Source organism: Dasypus novemcinctus, chromosome 30, assembly GCF_030445035.2.
Source record: "Dasypus novemcinctus isolate mDasNov1 chromosome 30, mDasNov1.1.hap2, whole genome shotgun sequence".
Classification (NCBI taxonomy): Eukaryota; Metazoa; Chordata; class Mammalia; order Cingulata; family Dasypodidae; genus Dasypus; species Dasypus novemcinctus.
In genome coordinates, this window is record NC_080702.1 from 35,659,648 (window position 1) to 35,681,411 (window position 21,764).

At 36.9% G+C, this 21,764-nt stretch overlaps 1 pseudogene; it reads left to right on the forward strand.

Annotated features, from left to right (window-relative positions):
- Positions 1–21,764, forward strand: part of LOC101439535 (olfactory receptor 7A17-like) — a 53,612-nt pseudogene that overhangs the window by 12,462 nt on the left and 19,386 nt on the right.

Here is a 21,764-nt window from a genome sequence, read left to right on the forward strand (position 1 = left end):
CTCTTGGGCCTCGGCTACTTGTTGCTGCTGCCATCCTGGCCCTTATTTGAAAAGAAGGGGGAAATGCGGTCACCCCTCGGGCTGAAGGGTGGTTTGCTGGCCTGGCGAGGGGAGCGGTTGCGGTAGGCCTAATTCCGCTGCCCCCATAAAAGGGTGGTTGGTCGGGCCCACTGCCACCCCTGAAGGAAGCTCGGCATGGGCGCAGAGTGCCCTCGGGTCTCCCCTTCTCGGCAGCCATGCTTCCGCGGCCGCCCCTCCTCCCAGATGGCGCCACCCGATGCCTTGTGGGGCGGCACCCTTCTTCTTCCTTCTCCCTGTGCAGGCGCAGGGCAGAAAATTCCAGTCTGCCCTTTTCCCCTCCCCCGACAGCAGCAACAGCCAGGCGTGGGCGGAAAAATCCAGTCTGCCCTTTTCCCCTCCCCCGACAGCAGCAATAGCCAGGCGTGGGCGGAAAAATCCAGTCTGCCCTCCACCCCAGCAACAGCAGCCACCAATCCCTAAACCCTGCCCCTTCCCCCAGCAATAGCGACAGCCAATCCCTAACCACAACCCCTCCCCCATCCAGTACCGCCCACTGACCTTTTGCCGGCAACCAATCAGCACAGGGCATGGCTTCGACCAATCAGCCTTCCCCAGCCCCTATAAAACTGTTGCCTCTCCCTCAGTAAAGTGGACTTGCGTGTTTACCTTGTCTCCGTGGTAGTTCTTCTGCCGTGCGCCCTCCAGTCCTGAGAGCCCCCGACAAGGGCCTGGCCTCCCTTGTCCCCAGTTCGTCGCCTGCTTCTCCGGGCGACCCCTTCATCGCCGGCTTCGCCGGGCGACCCCGTCAGCCGAACTGCGCAACCCCTGTGAGACCGATCCCTCGTCTGCTGCCGGACCGACCCCTCGTCCCAAGTGGGACCGACCCTTCTTCCCAAGTGGGACCAACCCCTCGTCCAGAGCTGGACCGACCCCTCGTCCGCAGCCAGACCCCACCTCTACCGACCGAGCAAACCGTCGCACCAAGAGATGGGTTAACAGGTCATTTGTTTCTCTACATAGACACTAGAATCAGACATTTAAGAAAATGTATGACAGATTGGAGGGAAACATTTTTCACTGTGGAGTGGAAGGTTACAGATAAGCAAGGGGAAGAGACTGGAATGTTCTATGTTATGATAATATAAATCTAGACACCTCAGTATGAACTTCTGTTAGATTAACATAGATAAAGAGGGTAACATGAAGAAATATTTTAGATGTGTATATATATATGGATTAGTGTACACACATGGATTTCCTTACGCTTCTAGCAGAGGAGGCCCAGAGGCTCAAGAAAAAAGAAGCACAGCTGGTGCTTGGGTTTTAACCCCATTCTCTAATGCAAGGATCCTAAGAGAAGTGTCTGGCACTAATACTGGGGAAAGAGATATACAAGAGGAGCCTGGAGCATCTCATTGTACCACAAAGCAAGTAGGGGATAAAATGAAGCCCTCAATGATGGGGTTATATGAAAGAGAACAGGGCACAGCTGAAAGGGCTCCCTTATAAAATTTTGGAAAGAATTGAACAAAATAAATGAAATAGTATTACAACTCAATCCAAAATATAAAACAAATGCCTTGTGTCCATCCTGATGTAAATAAATTATTGACTAAATAAATAAAATTGGAAAATATACCATACAGAAGAATTCCAATAATTTATGCAGCTATTGCTGTTTCAAGGTTATTGGGCAATTATCCCACTCCTGAATGTGGGTTTTTTTCAGAAGTGACTTCTTTCAGTGACTTCTTTCAGAAAGTGATATATGGAAAGACAGAGAAATTAGAAACTCTATACTGGGGGAACCTCAAAACACTGTTGGTCAAGGTCGACATCAACAATGATAAGTTAAATTGATAGGATGTACCCTGGATAGGATGTAACAAAAATGAAAAGGGCACTTTATGTCTGATGTCTTCCTCCAAAAATAAAATGAAATAAATCCAGTCTAATCATGAGTAAAGCATCAGACAAATTGCAACTGAAGGACACATTACAAAATATATGACTTGCACTCATCCCATTATTCAGCTCATTGAAACAAGGAGAGCCTGAGAAAATGTCATCAACAAAAAGAGAATTAACACAAATAAATATGATCTGGTATTCTGGATGGGAGATGTTTAAACAGGGGAATGTGTGGGCATGACTATGGAATTTCTCTACCAGACTTGCAATTGTTCTGTAAATCTAACTCTTACAAAAAATTAAATTTACTAGAAGTAAATATATTAGTGAAATGCAAAAACCTAAGAAAAATTAACTGTGAGCTTCATTTCAGATGGGATTACTATTATCACACTGAGGTAAATTGCACATTCTTCATCCATTATATGAGAATTGTAAAATTAATTTAATTTAATAACTAATAGAATGAAATGAAATAATGAATATATAATTTTCTGCATTGTGCCTAGTATTAATAGTGAATGTTTTACTCATTATTAATCAACCCCACAGAGATTCACTCCCCATACCTCATCCATCCTTCATCACCTGCACAGGGTTTGGATAACAGCAACAGACAGACTGACCCAGAGTGAGCTTAACAAAGGGCAAGATTTTAAATGAACATCACCCTCCATAAATCTTCACTGACTCTCCAATAATTTCAAACATAAATATCCATCTTGTAGACACAAGCCTTTCTATTATCTGGCTGATGCCAATCACCTTAGGCTCATGATTCACATTTCACATCCTGCCCCTCATTTTTCATCAGAGATTAAGAACTTTTTTTTAAAACCTCACCACATCTTAGATTTATAGTGATCCCACATTTGTGTCTCTGTCATCTCTTTTTGATGTGCTTCTACCCCCTTCTCCTAAAATTACTCCAATTCCTCCTTCAAGGTTCAGTACCATAATCAGCTCTCTTGAAAACCTTTACTAACCTCCTCAGGATGTGTCAAAACTTCTGGAATTACTTCATCACTATTTCAGAATGAACTCAGGATATTGCCTGTACTCATTTCTATGACTCCTGTCCTTTTTTATGTAATGTCTTTGAAATGAGGAGCAACATCTTACTCATTTCATTATTTCCCAAATTAAATATTGTGTCTACATGAAGTAATTGATGAATAACTGCTTGTTGAATGACTAAAAGAAAATTGAATGAAAGTGAATAAACAGATACTTTCAAAAATTGTTGAGAGAGAAGAATGAGTAAAATATGGAAAAATGCTCATGAGAGAGGCAAGTGTCATAACTAAGAGTTAATGCCTGAGGAGGAAAATTGGAGAAACTTGTTTTGGAGTATTCATTATCTACCTCTACTCAGGCTATTTATATATGCAGGACTTTTCAATTTTAAGACATCTCTATGTTCCTACCTTGCTGTACCTAAAGGTACGACAAATTAAAAGTGTCTATGGAGCATTGAAATATTCCATCAGGTCGCATTAAGATTCTATGACTAACCCTGAAATCATAAATGCAGGATTTGCATTCACCAAGGCAGATTATTTCTTCAATGATAGTTGATTTTGGAATCTCTACTCCAAAGAAGGGCAGGGAGGTGAAACCACTCACCAGGTCTCCAGAAGACACAATTGTGTTTTCTCTTCATTTTGATAGTGTTGTCTATTACATTCATTGAATTTATTATGTTGAAAACAAATGCAAACTGGATAAATATCACTTGGCCATGGTGGATCATTCTTTTATTATTCTGTTGGGTTTGATAGTCTGGATTTTGTTGAGGGTTTTTCAATTAATATTCTCAAGGGAATTTAGTCCTAGGTTTTCTTTCCTTATGTCTCTTTGTAGACATAACAAAACCCAAAACTGAACACACAATTCAACAATAGCAGACAGTTGGACGATTTTCTGGTAGCCATTTATAGATTCTTCAAGAATAAAATTTAGATTTCCATGAGAACATATCTGTATCATAAGGTCATAGTGAATCATTATTGTTAAACTATTTCAAGGATTCTGAAGATTAAAATTCTATTGTTAAGTCTAGTAAGATCTTTTTCTGAGACAAAAATAGGAGGAGCAGGAATGATAAATTAAGTAGAGATCTAGGAGTATAAGGCATATTTGAAATGGTTTGCATCACTTAGTAGGGAAATGTTCTACAAACATTTTTCTTAAGAATCAATGAAGCACCTAGCTGTTTTAGGAATCAGGGAAAAGACTCATGAGTCTTAAAAGAGCTGCAATTGTCCTCTTTTCTAAACTACCCAAAAAGTGTAAGTTTGGCATCCAACATTGTGTCTACATGATCTGTTGTGTGGTGGGTAGGGAGGACTGGCTTTTAGTAACCATTTCTCTCTCCTTATGTTTTGCAGCCCAGTACTCCAGAGGATGGGCAAACTAGTACGTGCAGTTCCTATTTAACCAATATTTATGGCAAGAGTGTCCTCCTACCTGGGTTGCAGAAAATGCTGCATATTTTTGTGTCAACAATTTCAGTGGGATCTTCTTGATTATATAATATTTTTGATGGTAGTAGAGAAAGCAAATTTCTTGGTTGACCTGTTTTTCAGTCTTTTCTACTTCCAATTAATTGAAAAACATTCCTCTATATTCTTCAACAAATAGTCAGAGTACATAGTTAGTAAGTTGTTCTCAACATCTTAATAGAGATTTTTTTTGTAAAAGAGATTCTATTTAAATAAAATCGGTCATACACGTAAACTACTGGATACAAGAACTGATTTCATAAACACAGATCTTCCAAGGTAGAAAACTGGCCATTGATACATATATATTACTGGGTATGAGAACAAGAATGACACTATTTCCATTGGAAAAAAGAATACCATAAGTGTATGTGTAACACTGGCAATTCTGATTCACAATACATTACTTACACTCACCCCTAAATGACAATGTGTAGGAAAATTTTTGACAAGCTGAATGGTTTATGAATAAATGATTTTGTTCATTATCATAATCCAAAGGATTTTTTTAAATTGCCCTGGAGAGATTGTCAAAAATTGGCAAGCTGTAGATTTTTAATCCTCAGATTAAGGTACATTTGAAAATCAGAAATTTTCTAGGATCGCATGAATCAATTCTTTTTTCTTGAAAGATACTGTCAGATTTCGGAAAGACTCAAAATCAGAGCCTGATTCTGTGTGTTGATGAATTACAAAGTAAGTTGAATACACACACTGCCAAAGAATGTGAAGTGAATGAAAATAAATTACCAGATCACATTTATTTTTCAAAATTGGACACTAGCTCAGAACAATTTTTAATTCCAAAATGCCACTAAAATCGTTGAGGAATCTATTGCTCCACTTAGTTTTTGCAGTGTTTGCCTCACGTATTTTTAGGTGCCCTGGTTAGGTGAATAAATGTTTATGATTTTTCTTTCTTCTTGAGAGATTACATCTTTTCCGAAAAGGTAGTTTCCATCTTTGTCTCTCACAGTAGTTTTGCATTTTAAGTCTATTTTGTCCGATATTAGTATAGCCACTCCTGCCCTTTTATGGTTATTGTTTACTTGTATGGTTGTTTTCTAGCCGTTCACTTTCAACATCCTTGAATCCTGGGGTCTAAGATGTGTTTCTTGTAGACAGCATATAGATGTGTCATATTTCCTGTCAGTCTGTGTCTTTTGACAGGGGAATTTTAATCCGTCATCATCCAGTTTTATTACTATCAAATAATTACTTATATTGTCATATTTTCTTTGGATTTGTTTATGTCATATGTTGTTGTTTTTCTCTTTTAGTCTTTTTAGTTGTTCTTACACTCTCCTACATCTTTGTCTCTCCTGTTTTTTCTTCTGTCCTGTAGAACTTCCTTTAGTATTTCTTGATGTGTAGGTTTCTTATTGACATACTCTCTTAGTTTCTGTTTATCTGTGAATATTCTGAACCCTCTATCATTTTTGAAAGGCAGCATTACTGGGCAGAGTACTTTTGACTGGAATTTTTTTTCTAAGAGATTATGAAGTGGAAACATCCTTTCAGGGTTTGCAACTATTCCCCAGGCTTTACTCAGTTTATATTTTTATGAAGTACTTAGCCCTTTTGACCAGACCCATTTCTAGAAATGTGGAATTGGGTTCATAATATTACTGTTCTTGTAGAATGGATTTTTGTAAGAATTAAATGGCACAATTACTGTAAATGTGCTTAGCCCAGGTAATATTGCATAAAGAAATGAAATTAAATCTCATGTAAATAATACATTATTTAAATAAAGGACTAAATGACATATCTTAATGTTCATTATTGGCAGAAGATTATTAATTGATTGGAAAAGTGTGATTAAAGCAAGCTGTGTTTTTCTACATTTGATTTCATATCTAAGGAGGACAGTTCTCTACTTGGTACAAAGAGGAAAAGAATGTTCTAGAAAGAGCAATAGGGGCTGTTTCTTCATCAAAAGGCAAGGCTTTAATGAGCCAAAGGTCTAATAGAAATGCCTTCTTCAGTTGTAGATATGGTGAAAAATTTAATTTGTAAGATGGCAAAGGTGCTAGAAGATTAGACCTACATAAAGAAGAAAAAAATCCATGAGGAGGAGGATTGTTGAAAACTGGATCCACCAGGTACAACCTCATCCCTTGGGAAAAGAGAATGAACAGGAACCATTTCCATTCTTTCCTGACTAGTGGCCCAAAGGGAATTTATGGCTCAGGGGATGAAGCAGTATGGTAATTTGCTTTTGTGAGGCAGAGGGAAATGTGCTAATAAGCAACTAAATGAAAGCTGTAAATGTGTCCTCTGGTGATTTCCCTCTGGCTGTGCAAATTGGGCTGAAGGGAATGATTGTTTCTTTAGGGTCCTAACTCTGGCAAGCAGACCAATTACCTTTCTGATGACTTGTCTGGGAATAGAGAGTTTGTTTCCATCATCAACCTCCCAGGGGAAAATCCAGATTACACATGGATTCCTGACTCATAGAAATGACATGCATGTCAGCAGGAGAGCCCAATAAGTAATTCAGGAAGGTTTAGAAAGAATGGAAGCCAAAAACTTTAGTAAGAGATTATCTAGCCTAATCCAGAACTAAAGAGGGGAACATTGATGGCTCTATGCTTGTTTGCTTGCTTGACTAATGAATTAATACTTTATTTATTATGTTAAAATGTAAAGTGGGTTTTTTCTTGTATGCCCGACATCATGTTGAGGCAATTTGCTTCTATTTCTGTTTTTCAAAGTGTTCTAATCAAGAAAGGATGCTTGATTTTGTCAAATGATCTGCTATATTGTTGTAGAATTTAAGAGAAGTTCAATTATTTGAGTATAGAGAGGCCAGTACTCAGGAATGATTTTGAGAAGGAAAAATGGTTTATTGACGGCTGGCCGGACTCGGGAACTTCTGTTTGAATCCCGAGCCCTGAACAAGATTTTCAAACGTCTTTTATACAGAGAGGAAAGGCCAAATGGTCCCTTTGTTTCAGTTCTCAATAGGCTTCAATTAGCATATATCTCTTCCACATCTTAGGTAAGCTTTTAGCATGGACTCCAGATATTCTAGATAAGCTTTTAGCATATTTACTTTTTGCATTTCCCCTAAATACTTAAAAGTTTATAGCCCTTGCATTGTTAAACATTTCCTGGGACTGGAGCTGCTGCCACTGTCCCTAAGGGCAGGACTGCAGCCTCTTACCGTTCCACACCCACAACTCAAACAACTTAGTTATCTCTGAAGAGACAAAGAGCCTTCCACCCATAGACCACATCAGTATCAGTTGAAATGATCATGTGGTTTTTCTCATTTGATTTATTAATGTTGTTTATTATGTCAATTGATTTTCTTGTGTTGAATCAATGTTGCATACGTGATAGAAAATCCACTAGGTCATAATGCATAATCATTTTCCTATGCTAAGGGGTTCAATTTGCAAGTATTTTTTAATGTTTCTACATCTACATTCATTGGAAAGATTTCTCTGTAATTTCTTTCCCTGTAGTATCTTTATCTGGCTTTAGTATTAAGGTAAGTGTGACTTCATAGAATAAGTTAGGTAATGTTTCCTCCACTTCATATTTTTGGAAGAGCTTGAGAAGAATTGGTATTAATTCTTCTTGAAAATTACATGCAAAGTTCAACTTTAAAGCTGTCTAGTTCTGGGACTTCCTTTCTCGGGAGGTATTTAACGACTGAATCAAACTTTTTGCTTGTTATTTCTTTCTTTTATTTCTTTTATTTCTTCTAGAGTCAGGGTAGGTAGTTTGTGTATTTCTGTGAATTTTTTAATTGTAGGCATTCAGTTGTGTATAGCATCATCTCATGATCTTTTAATTTGTGTAATCAGTAGTAATGCCCTCCTTTAATTTCTGATTATGTGTACCTGCATCTCCTCTTTTTTTGACAGCCTAAGTATTTGTCAATTTTGTTGATCACCCATCAAAGCATCGACTTTTTTGATATTTTTAAATTTTTTTTCACTCTTTATTATTTTAAAAATGTTATTTTAAAAAGATATGAGGTCCCCATACACCCCCACTCCCCTCACCTCACTCATCCCACATCAACATCTTTCATCATTGTGGGACATTCATTACATTTTGTGAATACATTTTGGAGCACTGCTGCATCACATGGATAATGGTCTACATTGTAGTTTACACTCTCTCCCAGGCCACCCAGTGGGCCATGGCAGGACATAAATGTCCAGCATCTGTCCCTGCAGTACCACCCAGGACAACTCTAAATCTTGAAAATGCCCCACATCAAATCTCTTCTTCCCACTCCCTAACTTAGCAGCTACCATAGTCAGTTTCTTCAAATCATTGCTACATTTACTTCCATTACTAATCACAATACTTCCAGAATAGAATATCAGTAAATACACCCTAATCCATACCTTATTGCTCCATACTGTGGACCCTGGGATGGTTATGTCCACCCCACCTCTATGTCGAGAGGGTGCTTAGATTACACTTGGATGATGGATGTAATTCTCCTGCTTGTAGTTGTAGGCATTCTTGGTTCTCTGGTGTGGTGGTTGACCTTCTTCACCTCCCTGTTAGCTGGCTGGGGTAAATCCAATAAACCAGAAGTTAGTAGTTACAAATCTGTTGAGGCTCAGGGCCTGGCTATCACATGGACAGTCCAGAGATTCAGGTACCCTGAGTATAAAGTAAAAGCCAGCACCAACCACATTTCTGGTAAAAAAAAAAAAAAAGGAGAGGCTTCTGAACAAAGATCACATCTGAATCCAACTCCATCGCACTCAGGAACACAAACTCCAAAGTAAGGCCAAATGACATGGCACTGAACTCCATCTGCCATGACCATAGAAACTGTGGGTCTATGAAGCCCTCAGAAGAACCAATACCTGGGCTTGTATCTACTTTGGCTGTCTCTGGGACTCTGCTGAGGTGTATGTAAGGGCAATCCCTCTAATGACCTCCCAGCTCTTTTTGGGAGACTCATAGCCATATACACTCATTCGTCCTTTCCATTTCACCTTTTATTCAAGGTCAAAAAGCATTTTTTAACTCCTGATATTACATGTAGACTGAGATATTCTGCTGGTTTGAGTTGACCCTTTTATTCAAGGTCATTTTCTAGTTACATCATCAGCTGGTATGTGGTAGTAATCCCCCAGTGCCAGGGAAGCTCATCCCCAGGAGTCATGACCCACACTGGGGGGAAGGCAATGCATTTACATGCTGAGTTTGGCTTTGAGACTGGCCACATTTGAGCAACATGGAGGATCTCAGGAGGTAACTCTCAGGCACTCTGAAGCTCTAGGCCTAGTTCTTATTTCAGGTGCACAATCTGACAAGCATAGTCATTAGTATCAAGGGCTCATCGTTGGACCATCCTTCTTTATTGGTTTTTGCCATTGCAGTTGGGGGATTGTTGCTGTTCCATTGGGGAATGTGATAGAGCTCCCGTGGCAAGGAACTCAGCACTCCCTCAGTTGTCATTTGTAAATGTAAACACTATGAAAATATCCAAACATTTTATGTACCCTGTTTATATGCCCTGGAGAATGCTCTCCCAAACGTTTGCCCCTTATCAATAACACCCCACACCAATATTGCTCCCCTGCCACTGTTGAACCTCTTTGTGGTCCAAAACTTCTTTGAAAATGAAGCCTAATATATTGCCATGTTCCATTAATAGGAAAATGAATATGTTGATGGGTTTAAAGGTTAGATATAGAATACATACTAATTTTAAAAAATTATAGTAAAAATAAGTTTGGTTATCAAAAAATTAAAAAATTAAAAAGATTTGTTTTTGATGTTTTGCCTTCCATCACTGCAATAAGTTTTGCCCTGCATGCACATTGGCAAGGCAACTTCTTCCATTTCCTCCTCAGTGTCTACATCCTTTCTTTCTTTTTCTTTTTTTTTTCAAATAATTAAGCTTCTCCTCACAAAAGTTTTAGATCACAGTAATTCATATGTATAATATATGGTACTCCCACATATCCAACATCAGACACTTTCTCTCTTCCTCGGCAATAATCTTTTTACATGTTCATACTATATTAACTGCAACTGATGTACAGATATTGAGACAATAGCTTTCAAACAAAGTTACACTTGCATTTACATTATGGTTTATATTTTAGACTACACAACTTTCTAAATTTTTAGTTATCTTATGTTTTACATTATGATTTACATTTTAGCTTATCGGCCACTATACATTTTTGGTGTAATTTAACATGTCCTATATCCATCCTTGCATAATCTTGTGCAACACTTCCATTGCTCCACAGTTACACTGATTCCATCTATTCAATACCTCTTTCCCCCTCCCCTCAAGACCCACAGTGACAATAATTCTTCCTTACTTGAAGGGTCATATTCAGCATACATTCAACAATGTTGAGGGCTTGATATGCTCGACTGCCCTAACTCATTGGGAGCCACCATTTCTCTCAAGATATACAAGTCCCTCTATTTGAGAACATCAGTTCTCCCCAGGATGTGGGCATACCTTTACTCTCAGTGTATGGGTCTCCATTCAATGGTATAAACCACTATGACAAAATGTATACTCACCTATTATTGACTCTTATCTTCGATGTAGCTTCTTTGTTACAAATGCTGAAAGAATATTAAAATATTATTGTTAATTATGTTCATAATTTGTATTATTTGTATTTTTCCAAATGCCACCCTATCATTACAACTTATTAGCTGCTGTTTCATTTGTTACACTTATATTTTATTTAAATGAAGCCAAACAAAATGTATTACTTTGTGTCTGTTTTCTTTCACTTAGTATAATGTTTTTATTTGATGGAAGATTATTAATATATTATTACACACTACAGTCCACAGGTTGTTGTAGGTATATTTTTGCCTTCACTCCACCCTATTATTAACACCTTGTGATAGTAACATAACTTTTTTCAAATTCATGGAAAACATTCTTATATTTGTACTATTAACCACACTCACTGTCCACAACAGAGTTCACTACATTTTACAATTCTCTTTCTTTTTTTTTTAATTTTTTTAAATTTATTTTTTATTATTGATTCTGTAAAAATATTACATTAAAAAAAATATATGAGGACCCATTCAACCCCACCACCCCCACCCCACCACTCCCCGCCCCAGCAACACTCATTGCCATCATCATGACACATCCATTGCATTTGGTAAGTACATCTCTGGGCACCTCTGGACCTCATGGTCAATGGTCCACATCATGGCCCATACTCTCCCCCATTCCATCCAGTGTCCTTCTAGTGACATGCATGACCATAAAATTTCCCTTTCAAACACAATCACACCCACATATCTGCACTGTTAATTACAGTGCTTCATAAAATGCTTCTTTCACTTCTGTCTATTTACAATCAACCTTATTACAAATACTGCACAAAGAAGGCATCAGCTCTCCATTCCCTACCCTCATTCTATCATATGGGTGACCCATGGTATACATGTGGACTTCATGTTTTATCTTTCATTTAAATTATGTTTGTGAGATCATATGATATTTGCCATTTTCTGTCTCACTTATTTCACTCAGTGTAATGTCCTCAAGGCTCATTCATGTTGTTGCACACATCAGGACTTCATTTCTTCCTACAGGGGAAAAATATTCTATTGTAAATAGATTCTACATTTTTTTATCTAGTCATCTGTTGCTAGGCAGTTGGGATGTTTCCATCTTTTGGCAATTGTGAATAATAGCTGGTATGAACATTGGTGTGCAAATGTCTGTTCACTTCACTGCTTTTATTTTTCTGACTATATACCTAGTAGGTCTAATCCCTAGTGGATTAGTCTAATCCCTAGTGGGATTACGGGATCATATTGCAGTTCTATATTTAGCTTCCTGAGGAGCTGCCAAACTATTCCACAGTGACTGCAACATTATGATGTGGGCTATGGGGGGCCGGTTCTTTGTCTCTTCAGAGATAATCTAAACTATCTGTGACTTGTGGGTGTGGGATAATGAAAGGCTGCAGTTCTGCCCTTGGGGAGCAGGAAACAGTTTAACAATGCAAAGTTTATAAACTTTAAGTATTCAGGGGAATTGCAAACCAAATATGCTAAAGGCTCATCTAGAATGTTTGGAGTCCATGCTAAAAGTTTACCTAAGATGTGGAAGATATATATGCTAATTGAAGCCTATTGAAAACTAAAACAAAGCGACCATTTGGCCTTTCCTCGGGGTATAAAAGACATTTGAAAATCTTGTTCAGGGCTCGGGATTCAAACTGAAAGCTCCCTAGTCCAGCAGGCCATCAATAAACCATTTTTCCTTCTCAAAATCATTCCTGAGTTCTGGCCTCTCTATACACAAATAATTGAGCCTCTCTCAAATTCTACAACATTTTTGGTGACTCCGCCGGGACAACAAACGAAGGCCAGAGACGGTAGCATTTTGCTGCCCTTTCCAAATCCCCGAGGAAGCCGGGAGGACTCGGGTGAACCCCAAATCTGGGCGCCCCTGGATTAAATTTAATCCAGAAAAGATGTGGGCTCCACCAGAATCTTCCTGACAAAAATTGAGGGCAATGGAAAGTCTGAAGAGAAAGATTCTGGGAACGAAAAAAAACTCCAAACATGGAAGAAGGTAAGACTCCCCGGGTAAGCACAGTCTGGAAGGCCCTAGATTTAATTCCTAGGAAGGGAAGGCTAATCACCTCCCAAGAGAACCCTAGTAGCCCCAAAAAATTGGGGAGAAGCCTTTCTCTCTAGGCTTGGGAAAAGGGAAAAAACCGGGGAAAAGCCCTGGTGTTTTGGGTTTGTCTAACTGCATGTTAAAATCTGGTACTAGTCTTATATCCACTAAAGGAGTGGAGACTTGATTTTAATAGGAAGGGCTTTTATAGGTTCGAGTCCTAATGTCCTGGAAAAAAAATGGGAAAAATCCCTGGTGTTTTGGGTTTGTCTAGTCTTATATCCACTAAAAGAGTGGAGTCTTGATTTTAGTAAAAAGGGCTATTTATAGGTTCAAGTCCTAATATCCTAGAAATTAGTCTAGATTAAGAAAAACAAAACTTGGTTACAGGAAAATGAATCAGCTTTTCTGGTGGAGCTTAGTCTAGGTGTAAAGTTTAAACAGTGGAAAAAGTCTAGCTGAAATCTTTTGTTACGGTGCTAAATTGTGAATGAATTCGCTTTATACCAAATGTTAAGTGTTCTGAGGTTTGTGATGGCTGTGGGGGCAGCCATGGTGAAAATATATATAAACTTGTGGGTCAAATTAGTAACCTTTGTGCTTCTGTCTGTGTCAGCTCAGTGCTAGTGTTGGAGTTGTGTCCTTATGTAAGGTAGAATTACAGCTGAGCTGTAGCCCTCCCTTGCCATTGGCAAGGGGGTGAAATGATCATGGGGCAAAACTGAAGAGTCTGGATGTTTGCAGAGTCTAGATGTTTGTGCATGCTCTGCTGTCTTGTCTCTGGTCTGGCCCTTTGCCGGGGCTTGGAGGCCATCTGTGTCCAAGCCATGCACCCAAGTTTGTTAGGTCTGCCCCAGTCAGGGTGGCTGAGTCCCTGGGAGAGTTGATGAATTTGAGTAGGTTCTGTCTACCCATTTTGGCCTGAAAGCTGAGAAGGAGGGAGCAGCTTGCCCCTTTCCAGTGAGTCCACACCTTCTATTCATAAGCTGCATTCCTGTTTGATTGCTGTGCACTCGACTGCGGTGGAGGGGGTAAAAAGCAGAATCAAAATAAAATGCAGTAAAGTTCCCTCCTTAGGGTGTCAAAGCCAAAATACCTTTGCATTCTGCCCAGGTTCTTAAAAGGTATTGTATGTAAAGGTAAAATTTGTCTTAAGGGTATAAATAATTATAAAAGTTTTACAAAGCATTGTTTAAATTAAAGTATTTAAATGGCTAATTGCAAAAGGTCATTATTTAACAAAAACTGAATTAATAATAATAATAAAAGGCAATTTTATAACAAACTTATTCGGCAGCCAGTCTCCCCTGCCAACTTGCTTCCAAAAAACTGTTTCTGGTATTACATGCTACTAAGTATTTAAAGTGAAGAAAAGTTCATTATTTTAACAAACTTAGTTAGTATTAATGGCAATTATATGTTATAAAAAGTTTGCCTGGTAACTTAGTATGTGGGATATATGGAGTGCGTTTTTATTGTTAAAAAAACAGAAAATGATTTTGTCCTAAAATAAAATGATTGATTATTGGAAAGAGTAGAGTATGGGACAAAATCTGAATGAATACTGAAAGTGTAGAAAGTTTGTGGAAAGGAAATTTTTTATGAGTAAAATTAAGATCAATATACAAAGAAAATCTTTACAAAATAGCTTCTTGTGCTTTAACCTCATCATTTCCTCAGTGTTTGAAGAAGAGTCTTACCTCTTTTAAAAAAACATTTATGTTCTAAAAATCAAATCCTGAAAAATAGCTTTTTATTTCAAACTAACTGCAAGAGATTTATTCTTTTACTTTAAATGAAAAATTAAAGTAATGGTTAAGTTCATTTAATATGTTATAAGTCGAATGAAAGGTATTTAAAGGTGTTATAAATTATTTTTAATTAATAAAAACTGTAACTAAGAGTTAAAATCATTTATAAATGCATTTATGTTATAAAACAGTGGAAAAGTAATAACTAAAATTATAGCTGGGTGAATTTAGCTTAAAATTAATAAGTGCAAACTCTAAACTTTACCTTTCCTTAGTTTATGGTTACTTCAAGTCTAACCTCACCCCTTGCCTTTGCCTATGGTTATTTCATAATAGCTTCTGCCCCTATAGGCCAGAGAAGAGCTGGGACATCACTGTCTCCTCTCCTGGTATTAGTAACCCTTTCTCTCATGAATTCAAGTGTAAACTAAATAAATTGCTGCCTAATGGAATAAGGTTAAATAACCACTAGAGTTTTATTATCTCCAAAATCAAAAAGGGGGGTGGAGGAGGAAAAGTCTCCTGCCTTAACAGTCAGTGTTCCTAAGAGTGGCAATTCATGAGAGAAAGCAGTCTGTCTCCCTGAGGTTTCAAATAGCCTCAGTAAAAATATATAAAATTAATCTTGTTGCTTATCCAAAATTCTGCTAAATTCAAAGTAAAATATGAAGTTCTGAAACAAAAGAATAGTGCTAAAGCATTGAAAACATTTTGGTTACAATCCATTAAGAAAAAATTCTTGTGTAAAACTACATAGTCATAGTATAAAACTGCATAGTCATAGTGCAAATTAAGAGTTTCAAAAGTCTTTAAAATGTTTTGCAGTCACACTTGTTTTGTAAGAATTAGAAGTTTAAAGTAACTAAAGTTATGTTGTGTCAAACTATTCATGTCTGCCTATTTGCTCAAATTGTTGAAGTTAAATATGCAGTTATAAGTAATATATATTTCAAAACTCCAAATTAAGCTGAACAGTATATATAATATAATGCAAATTATAAATAATTTCAATGAGTTTTGTTTCTGTGTCTAACTCTTTGTGTCTGCCCATTTGCTCAATGTATGTCTTCATACATCAGGATAATAATATCAAATTAACAAATAAAGATTCTTAAAAGAGCTCTATTCAAATTGTTAATTAAATATGCAGTTATATATGTAAATATTCTTAAAGCCCAAATTAAACTAAGCAGAATAAAAAAGTCGTAAAAATCTGATTATAGAAACAATTGGGAAAGGGCCTCCTCTTTGCAAGAGCTTTAAAGGCAAGACTAGGTGTAGCAGATTAAACCTATCTACTAGGCTAGGGAATTAAGAATCAGTTTGCCTAGTAATTTCCCAGTTTAAGCCTTTTGTCAGCCATAAAATGCAAAAAAACAAAGATTAGGTTAATTTTCAAATAAGAAAAATGTTAATGTAACCTGGCAGCCTGCTGCCTCAGTCTCCCACTCCCGGGTTAAACAGCAGTGGAGGAAACCAGTTTAAGCCAGTCCTATGGGCAGTGGAAGGATGCCCAAGAAAGAGCTAAGTCAGTGCCATTTCAGCACTAAATTCTATTCCTTATTTGACAAAGGGGGGGAGCAGGTAAAAACTAAAATGGTTAAAATGTAATAGAAGAAGCAGTTAAATCAAACTTTTGTGTGGAAAAGTTAAATCTGAAATAAGCTGTAACTTCTGAAGTATCCAATCTATGGAAAAACAGAGGAAGAGCTTGCATGATAGGCTTAGGGGTATAAATTGTGTCATTTTTCTTTGTTCGGGGCACCAGCCATATCTGGCTCTACGCCCCTTCTTGCAAGATTGAGAATAAATTATTTTCTTCTCCACAATCTAGTAAGCCTTATTTCTTCCAGAAGATTTCTTTCCAACAAAATAAAGGTAATTAGTGGCTCTATTAACAAATTTCAGTAAGTAAAGGAAAGTCCATAAAAACTATGGAAAAATCTTTCCTAAGTTATGATTTAAAAAAATTAAGTAATTGTGTAATGTGTTTTAAAACCTGGTAGTCAGTATGCATGTGTTTTAAAACCTAGTAGACAGTATGCTTTTAAATTAATAATTTTCATAACTTAAAGAAAAGAAGTTTTTAGCTTCCTGTAAAGGAAAAAGAAAACATTCCTTGCATAAACTATTATAGTTTCAATTTTATTTCACTTGAGTCTAATCTCCCATAGTTAATTTATAAACTAAATTAACATTATGTACGAAATCTTTAGAGTAATGAAAATTTTAAGTTCACATTAGTGAAATTAAGCTAAAAGAAAAAAAATATAGATATGCTCTCTTAAATAGATATGCTCTCTTAATTTCTTTGGTAATTGTAATTTAATAAGTTTATTTAAACATGAGGTGTCTAGTCAATGTGATTATAGTCAATTATAAAGAGTTTGTAAAACATCTGCCAAACTAAAAATGTTTAAATAGTTCTAGTTCTAAAAAAGTCATTGTTAAGTAAACTTAGATTGGTATTAGTAGCAGAAATAACTTAATGATAATAAAACCTGTCTAAAGGCCACCGCAAAGTGGCCTCTATTACTATTTTCCTCTATTACTATTACTCTATTACTCTATTTCCTCTATTACTATTCCATAGTGCCAGAGAGCACTATGCACCAGGCTAGTAGAATACTGGAAAATCTCTCTAAAATCAAGGATGCTGCAACTTGCTCACTGCATTGAAGAATATGCTAAGTGGAACCATGATACCAAGATACTGTAAGTAAAACCTAAACACAATTGGCATTATAGCCTGTTCTCATGGAAAAATAACATGTAAAGTATTACAAACCTGAAACTCAAAATTAATAATTGCAACTCCGAATCATTATGCATTAAGTAATACAGTAGTTAATATTAAGTGCTGTACTTTTATCCTGTACTAAATATATGCCTAATAATTATAATGTTATCTTTTCTATTTTGAATCAACTGCAGAAGTATATTAAATATTTTAAATTCCTAGTAAAATCATTTTCTAAACAGTTAATAAACATGTCTATAGAATAAGGTGGCAGTCTCAGCCAGTCTCAGTCAACTTCTATATTTTGCTGTACTCTGCTGTGTAACAAAAGTAAGGCTTGCTTGCTAATAGTGAGTCACCTATTAAACAAGTCAAAATTGCTAGAAATTGTACAATGAAAACCAAGGTGTAAAAATCTTTATTCTGTAGTTCTGATCACTCCCACAGGTGAAAACTAAGAGTATTTCCAAATTAGGGTTCTAATCCTGAGTGAAGCCAGTTGCCCAAGGAGTGCCAGTTCACCAGGAGCATCTAACAGAGCGAATGAGTGTCAGTCATTAAACAGCTTAGAATGTGTCTTCAGACAAAGCTAAGTGTCTGTTGCAATTTCTCTCTAAAGATAGATAACTTAAAAAAGAATATATATGCTGTTCCCACCAGCTTTTAAGGAGTGCCATCTTTATAGGCACCTAACCTTGTTTACCTCTGTAATCCAATGTGTTCTCTTTTAAAACGGGTATTCCAAATTTTTAATTAAGTTTGTTTCTTTCAGAGTAAACATCTTAATAACCATATAAAAACTTCATCCAACTTCGTACAGAAAGCCAGATCCATCTTCCTCCAGTTAGAATAAATTAAGAATTTTTCACCTTATTAGGCAATGACTACAGCCCATAGCCAGCAGGAAGCAGTTACAGAAAAGAAATCCATCTCCCTTCAGCACCCCTTTTAAATTAAAGGTGTAAACTCTTCAAGGGTAAAATAAAATTAATAGATGGATCTAAAACCTGACTGGAAATCCATGTAAGCGCCGGTGGCCGCAGAATAACTGCAGGAGGCTCCCGCCCCAGGATTCTGCTGTCCAAAATAAAATATTCTAAACTCTTAAAAATAGTCCTAGATGCTACACTAAAGATTGATAAATAATCAATCAAAACAACAAACAGCCATCCACCTCATAGCTCCAACAATAATTATGCCAAAGCTTAACAAATTAAACTTTGGCAAAAGGGGGAAATGATGTGGGCTATGGGTGGCAGGCTCTGTCTCTTCAGAGATAATCTAAACTATATGTGACTTGTGGGTGTGGGATGATGAAAGGCTGCAGTTCTGCCCTTGGGGAGCAGGAAACAGTTTAACAATGCAAAGTCTATAAACTTTAAGTATTCAGGGGAATTGCAAACCAAATATGCTAAAGGCTCATCTAGAATGTCTGGAGTCCATGCTAAAAGCTTACCTAAGATGTGGAAGATATTTATGCTAATTGAAGCCTATTGAAAACTAAAACAAAGCGACCATTTGGCCTTTCCTCGTGGTATAAAAGACATTTGAAAATCTTGTTCAGGGCTCGGGATTCAAACTGAAAGCTCCCGAGTCCGGCCGGCCGTCAATAAACCATTTTTCCTTCTCAAAATCATTCCTAAGTCCTGGCCTCTCTATACACAAATAATTGAGCCTCTCTCGGATTCTACAACAATTATACATACCCACCAACAGTGAAAACATTTTTCTATTTTCCCTATCCTCTCAAAGTCTTGTAGTCTTCTGTTTTTTTTTTAATAGTGGCCATTTTAGTATATGTGAAGTAATGTCACGTTGTAGTTTAGTGTTTTGTGTTTTTTTAAATTTTTTTCAGTTTATTTTTAAAGAAGTTTTAGGTAACAGAAAAGTTACATTAAAAATGTAGGGGATTCCCATACACCATTTCTTCCCCATCACACAATTTCCCCTATTAATCACATCTTATATATGGGTGGTATATTTGTTACAATTCATGAACACATTTTGAAACATTGCTCCTAATCATGGTCAATAGTTTCCATTATGGTTGACACCTTGCACCACACAAATGTAAAGGTTTTTGTAAAATGTATAGTGGCCTATATCCATTATTGCAGTGCTAGGAGGCACATCAATTTCCCCTGACAACTGTGTCAACCATGAAGAAGACTGATGACAACACACTTGTGTTCATTGTGGAGGTCAAGTCCACCAAGCACCAGATCAAGCAAGCTGTGTAGAAGCTCTATGAACTTGATGTGGCAAAGGTTAACATCCTGAGTTTGCCTGATGGAGGGAAAGAAGCATATATTCGACTGGCTCCTGACTATGAAGCTTTGGATGTTGCCAACAAAATTGGAATCATCAAAACTGAGTCCTGGTTGCTAATTCTAAATATGTTTTTAACCATAAAAAAAGAACAATTAGAATGCCCTTAAAAAAATACCTTTTTTCCAGGTATTCTTCCCTTTCACTTTCCTCAGAACCTCTGGTAACCACTATTCTCATGTCAATGTTACAAGTTCTTCTGTACAATGTTACAAGTTCTTCATAGTTGCAACACACACTTATATTTATTTTTTCCTTAAACTTTAGGATTTGGAGATGGTGATACCTGCTCTGCTGCAGGATGAGAGGTCGCTTAGCTCTTATGGGGTGGATGGGTGCAACTGTCTTCTTGCAGTTGTAAGTACTCTCTGTTGTTTCTTATGGGCATTGCCCATCCTCCTTGTTTTGTTAGATATCTTGAGTGAGTCTGATGAACTGGGGATTGAAGTGTCGGTTGCAAGTCTGCTAGGATTTAGGGCTCAATCAGCATATGAACATACCAAAGACTTAAGTCTCTGGGACATACATTTAGTGGGTATAATGCTAATTATAGGTTCAAATAAAAGGAGTAGAAGAATCATGAATATGGAAATGATAAATGAATCTCATTCATTTACATTGGGTGATAGGTTATTATCATATGTATTATTATATGTATTAAAGTAAAACCGACTGATAGGGTGCGGACTTCATAGTGCTTTGTGTCCTACCTATTGTGTCTAGATCTCTAGAGCCCTCAGGTTCACCCCTGTTTGAAGCTTTGTTCACTGTGACATTTGTCAGATCCACCTGAAGATGCTTCCCAATATTTTCTCCTAGGAGATATATGGTTCTGACTTAAATATTTAAGTACGTGCTCCATTTTGTATTAATTTTGTATAAGATGTGGGAATAGGGATTCTCTTTCATTCTTTGGGTATGGAAATGCTGCTCCCCAAGTACCATTTTTTTCTATGTAAATTTTAACATGTTCTATTTTGAGATTAATGTAGACTCACATGCAATTGTAAGAAATGATACAGAGAAATGTATACAGAAATGATGCAGAAAGATACTTTGTACCCTTTTCCCAGTTCTTCCCAATATAACATCTTTCACAACTATAGTACAACATCACAACCACCATGATGTTTTTACTGCCATGATACAGAACATTTTCATTAACACGAGAATCCTTTTTATTTTCATTAGTGTGGTAAATTCATTGCAATTGATAAATACATTTTGGACACTGCTATACAGCATGGATTATAGTTTACATTACAGTTTACACCCTCTCCCAGTCCTTTCAGTGAGTTATGGTGCACTGGGATATATAATATCCTGCATCTGTTCCTGCAACATCATTCAAAAACCTCCAAGTTCCAAAAATGCCCCCATATCTAGCACCATTTTAGGCAGAGATTTCTCTTTCCAATTGGGTGGATTGGCAGTGTAACCAAAATGCAATTGACCATAGATGTGAAGTTGTATTTTTGAAAATTCAATTTGATTTCATTGGTCAATCTGTCTATCTTGCATACATGCAGAAAATTGCTATACTTTGCTACAAGAATTTAAAGAAGTTCTAAATAAATGGAAGGACATTCCATGTACATGGGTGGAAGACATACTACTCCAATTAATTTAGAGTTCCAATGCAATACTAAATAAAATTCCAACAGCCTACATTGCCAAAGAAGGAAAATCAGTTGTCAAATTTATTTGAAAGGATATAGGACAACAAATTGCATTTTAATTTCAAGTGTAACATTCATTTTGAGTTATTTTGTGTGAAATATGTACAATCTGGGCCTAAGTAGCCTTTTTATTTTGGATGTGTTCACCTGATTGTTCCAGCAACATTTGTTGAAAAGACCACACTTTCTCTACTGAATGGTTCTTACTCCTTTGTC